This window comes from Myodes glareolus, chromosome 17 (genome assembly GCF_982192425.1).
Source record: "Myodes glareolus chromosome 17, mMyoGla1.1, whole genome shotgun sequence".
Taxonomy (NCBI): Eukaryota; Metazoa; Chordata; class Mammalia; order Rodentia; family Cricetidae; genus Myodes; species Myodes glareolus.
This window is the reverse complement of record NC_142042.1, coordinates 50,659,997-50,665,727: the sequence shown is the minus strand read 5'-3', so window position 1 is coordinate 50,665,727 and position 5,731 is coordinate 50,659,997. Positions and strand designations below refer to the sequence as shown.

The following is a 5,731-nucleotide window of genomic DNA, read 5'->3' as shown; positions in this document are numbered from 1 at the left end:
ACATTAGTCAGTACAGTTGCACACCAGAAGTGAATGGGATAATAATAGGTGACACTTATGTGGACTGGAGTTATGATCAGTCATATAAAACAATGATCATGTGTCTACTTTAGGCAAACAAATGAAACTGCATATCATCATGCTTAAGGAAATAAATCCAGTCGTAAATACAAGTTTGGCACCGATGTTTCAATTATTAAAGAGGAAAACGTAACAAGGCTAGGTTGATGTACGTGTGTAACTATTACTTCAGATGAAGGGACAAGTGAGGGAAATACATGGTATACGGGAATATTTGTGCTAAGTGACACATGCATATCTGAGCATAGCATAATCTTCTTCAAATAGCACGTGATAACTGATATCTTGTAGTTGTGCATAATGAAACTCTGTTTCTCAAGCAAACAGTCACGAAGCAATCTTTGTTATGACCCAAATTGCAAACAAAATCTTCGTACAACAGGATGACCCGGGCATTAAAGAATAAAAACAATTTAACAAGACCATATCAGGAAGATCGTAGAGTCAGCTATAGAAGAAAAAAAGGAACTCATGAGTGCTAATAGCCATATTGTACTTTATTCAGGAAATGAAGTCATGGAGACAACAACACAAACAAGGAATCTCATGGTTTTGGAAACATCCTCTGAGTGCACAGGGTGGGAGCTGCTGCTCATCACTGAGCATCTGGGACACTGAGGTGGTATGGAAGGAACAAACTAAGCCACCACTTGACAGCAGAAGGAGAACAATCTCAGGAGATTGCCCACCCTCTAAGGGGTCATCACAGACACATGGAGGTGAAGTGTGGACAAAATTCTTCTACAGCCATGACAGGCTTTGAAGCAAAGATGGAAGTGTTTCTGTGGAAGTGGGGGAAGATAGATTTCCTCCTCTTCTCTTGGTCCTGGTGACTGCTGCAGCACTCACATGTTCTTCTGTGGGCACTTCTGCTGGCAAGGTAGATGAGGATGCACAGGGGGACCCATCTACTGTCATGCCTGTGGGGGGCATGGTTGTGGGCGTTTTGGAAGAGGACAAGGCTGTGGGCATATTGAAGGATACAGGGCTGTGTTCACATTCGACGATTACAAGGATATGGCCACGTTGGAGGAGTATAAGGACCTGGACATATTGGAGTAGAAATCTGTGTGCACACTGGAGGAGGAGTACAAGTCTGTGGGCACGTTGGAGGAAAATAAATCTGTGGGCACATTGGAGGAGGACAAGCCTGTGGGCACTTCAGTGGACGAGAAGGCTCAGGAGACTTTGCGGGTGGACACACAGGAGAAGTCTGGCTTGGCTGCTGGCACTGCTGCTCTTGAGAAGACATTGTGCTGAAGTCTCAAGATCTGAAAGACATTACATGACAGTGTTGGGGTGATCCACACTAAAGGAGAGATGGAGACATGGAACCTCCCATCCACTTCTCTGTCCACACATGTACATATTCCCCAAACCCTGTTTCAGGACACCCTGGCTTTTCCCATTCCTGGCAGCAATTTGTGGCACAAGCCTTGGGAAGTAACATCTGTTTCATGCATTATTCCATGAAACAAATAAATGATTTCAATGAAACAAGGCTCTTTGCACACAGAAATGCATTTGAAACAGACAGCTTCAAGTTCTGGAACCCTCAGGAATTTAATAACACATCCCTGTCTTCCTTGTCCCTTGAGACATCACAGCAGATTGTCTGGGGTAGCAGAATAAAGGACAGCTCAAGCAAGTCCCAGGGTCTGATCTCTGCTAATATCTAGGGTTCTGAAAGGGACACCAAAAGATGCATGAGAAAGACAAAAATATTCTGCTCAACATCCTACCAAATAAAAGGAAAAGCCGCCTTCACTGTGGACCACTGTATCCATTGCTATATTTCTGATTGCTAAGTTGTTGCTGTTCATCCCATAAAGACAACTGGACTCATCTCACTTAGTTCCTCAAAACTGACAGGAGCACATAAGCTGAACATAAAGACAGACCACCTCAGGAAACACTCACCAGGTTCTCCAACGGAGTCCAGGGCTTGAGCACCAGGAGTGTGCAGTCACACAGTCAAGGGCCTCTTTATATGACTGGCTGCCACACCCAGTGTGAGTAGAGCTGTTATTGTGGGCAGGTCCAAGAATTTCCCAATCAAAATGAAAATCCACGAATAACTTACTTATCAGGGACCTTAGATAATAGGAAATTCTGTTCCTGGTCACCATTTCTGTACAGCCCAGTGACTCAGTGTGCACTCCTGTCTTATCAGTTTCATTAAGATCTCCCTGGTTATCTAAGTTTTCCTTTTTGAACGACAACAATATTTCTTTTTGGTTATACCTCTCTTGTGTCTTGTTTGCTCTGATTAGGCTGACTGACATATTTTATTGCATTGGCACATTTATATTCTTGTTTTCTAGGTATAATTTACCTGTGTTCTGAATGGAGGAGAGTATTACAGGGGACTCCAGCTGTGCTCTCAGCTACATCTTTGAGAAACCTGTCCCCAGAGACAAGTCAGGATCCCTGTGTAGGTTTAATTCTTTCTGTCACCGTAGAAAGTCAAATATGCTGCTAATAGGGGAGTCTGCTGAGCTTGAGGCGTATTCAGACCCTATTCATGATTGCCATCTCAAATGACATATTAGGGTTGTATATGTAGACTCCCTCTAATGGTAACTGTAAGACTGCTTATCCTAAGGAAGCATGCTCTTGCTAGGATAGTTAGCATGAAGACTCACAATCTCTCATGCTTTCTTATGAAAAGCATTGTTGAGCCCACCTTGGCTGTGATACATACCAACTTGTATGTATCATTACTTGTATGTATGTATTACTAGTAGAATTCAATAAACAAACAATATACTGAATCCTTAATATATAGCACATGTACACTGACAGACACTCGTGCTTTCACACTCACACATGGTATCAGTTTGACATATTTATCTGCCACAAAACTACATGTATCACTTCTTGATTTTCTCATGTTTGTTAATGAGATATTCCTGCATGAAAACTAGCAGAAATAAATAAAAGTTGTGTGTTTTTTCATTGTTGGGTGACTGTAGAACACTTTGAGGGAGGCCTCCGGTCTGGGCACTGTGGAGGAGAACAAGGCTTAGAGCAGGGTGAGGGTGGTAATTGCTTGAGCACTTAGCTGGTGGGCACAAAGGAGGAGGTATGCAGGGCTGCTTGTGCTGCTGCTGATTGTGAGACATCGTGCTGAAGTCTCAGGATCTGAAAGACATTTGCCTGAAGAGGTGATTCCCCAGAAAGGAAGAAATTTCAGTTTCCGAAATGTCAGAAATCTTCCTCAATCTCAATTTCTGCTCCCGACTTCCTGCATTTCCCTTCCATGTCACGTTTTGTGTCATTGGCCTATAAAAGCAACGTTTTTCTTTACATTTTTGTTAAGAAAACATCTTTCTTTAAAGGATAGAAATTGGTACTTGCAAAAACCCACATCTTCAAGAAGGCACTGTGAAGTTTAAGTGTGACATACTGAGTTGTCACAGTGACGACAATAATCTCTGTCATTGCTAACAGTCATGATATCTCAGGAGCTGGACTAGAGTACAAAACAAAGCCCAGGTCAATTAAAGATTCTAGAAACTCCTAAAATGTAGATTAACGGAGTTCAGAAAAGAGATAGTATTTCCTTTAGTCCTGGACAGCTGAGAGGAGAAAGAATAAACTGAGGAGTAACAGTTAGTAAATTGGAACTCCTGAAACAGAGAAGATTCTTTAAAGCAAAGGAAATGGTGATTAAGAATGTGTGTGTATGTGTGTGTGTGTGTATGTGTGTATGTATGTATGTATGGATGGATGTATATATAAAAACTTGCATAAGCTCATAATAATGGGTCAGCTTTTAAAAAAAAATTGTTCTCAGTGTGTCAGAGCCAAAACTGGAGAAACGTATTCCACATTGTCGTTCCGTCAGAGAATCTGACACCTAACACGCATAATTTACATCTTCCATAAAAGAGGGGATCACGTTGCTCTTTTATAGTAATAAAGCTTATTGACATCCCAATGAAAACATTTACATTTATAGCTCAAAATTGCTTCAAAACAGTAATCCACCTGCCTCTATTACCTAATTGTCACAATTATGGAAATGAGGCACCACACCTGTAAACCATATTTAGGTCATATCACTTCACAGTACAATCCCATATTTGTCCCTGTGGTTCTGTAGATTGAAGTAATGACCACCCACCTAATAGGATAGATGCTGACCCATAGTCCAAATTAATGCTTTTTAAACTTTCACATTAAGTTCTTTTTTATGTGTGCTGGTCAACTGGGCTCCATGATAAAATGAGATATGTATTTATAGATAATTTACTGATAATAATAAAAAGGAGTATAAAATTGTAATATCATTGCTAGGGTAATACATTACTGTTAAGTACATTCTATTTAAGTTACCAAAAAATGTGATAGAAAATAATTAACAACTTTGAGGTCAATGCTCTGTTTAGAGCAGATAGGAAAAAGACAGAATGAATATTGAAATGTGGGAGAGTCTGACCCAAAGGCCACTTAAAGGTTTTTTCATGAAATTCATAATTTAGTGTAATTCAATCTTTTCATGTCCTAGTAGGAGATCTCAATTTATGACATGAATAAAGAACAAGGATGTGGGAGTTGTAGTAGAACTTAAAATACTTCCTGATGGCTATTTCCCAACACTAAACACAGGCTTTCCAAAGGCTTTTAAGAAAGCCCCAATCACAGCAAGTCACTCCAGAGTCTTCTGGCTATTCTCCTCCAGGATTTCCTGAATGAGATGTGTCACTCCTTGTGGGAGTGAGAGATATTTTAGCCAGACTGGATGTTGGATATGTGAGATCATACTGAAGTAACAAGGAAGTTCTTTGGAAATTTGTCGTTTCTGATGTATCTCTGATCACCATACACGTTTCTGAGTAATGTTTACTCGCCCTCTTTTGAATCAGAGGCTCTGATAAGAAATGGGTAATACATGTAGGGCCCAGAGCTTTCAAACTTTGACTCCAGACTAGGTGTGATCTCTGAGTTTCAGAATAAGATAACAGCCAAATTATGAAATTCTCTGACTCCCTATCTTGCCTCATTGAACTGAAAAAAAAGTGATGGAAACATGAAAGTTTAAAGAATGTTAATATTCAAAAATTGTTAGAAATTAGAACTTTCTCATTAGTCTCCTGGCAGATATGAAGAATTCAACTACGTTTACATGTTTCTCATCCTGGCACAAGAATAGTATTAAACTTAAGTAAACCAACATACATAGGAGATGTTATGCAAGGAAATTCCAGTTCAGTAGTCAGTAAAAGTTTAGAGAGACAGAATTACCTCAGAACTTGCTTGAACTCATTCTTCTACCTGTACTCAACTCAGAGCTGTCACTCATGAACTATTTTTTTCAAGAATGTTCTTTAGTCCATCAAACAGACTTTAGAAGGCACTGAAGTATACTGACATGGGACACCTAGACAAAAATCAACAACACTAAAGAAAAGAGGAGATGGCAAATACAGGATGAGATTTATCTTTAGTCAATATTCATATTAGATCTATTCTTTTGTAAGTGTGTACGTAGATATGAGAAATGATCATAAATGTGTTATAGACCTATTTGCTCAGTTTATGTATCAGGACTACATCATGGCATGACCTGTGCATTTTATGGTTCCTGCAACAATTACATTAAAGAAAAGATTTCTCGATAAAAATTTCCAATGGATTGGGAGAA

The 5,731-nt window shown here is 39.7% G+C and overlaps 1 long non-coding RNA gene across 1 annotated transcript; it reads right to left on the bottom strand.

The window, feature by feature from the left end:
- Positions 1–557: 557 nt before the first annotated feature.
- LOC148119391 (uncharacterized) lies at positions 558–2,071 on the bottom strand. The gene is made up of 2 exons (XR_015735344.1): positions 2,002–2,071; positions 558–1,352 (listed from the first exon to the last, which is right to left on the bottom strand). It is a non-coding gene; the product is annotated as an uncharacterized LOC148119391 (long non-coding RNA).
- Between the last annotated feature and the right edge of the window lie 3,660 nt (positions 2,072–5,731).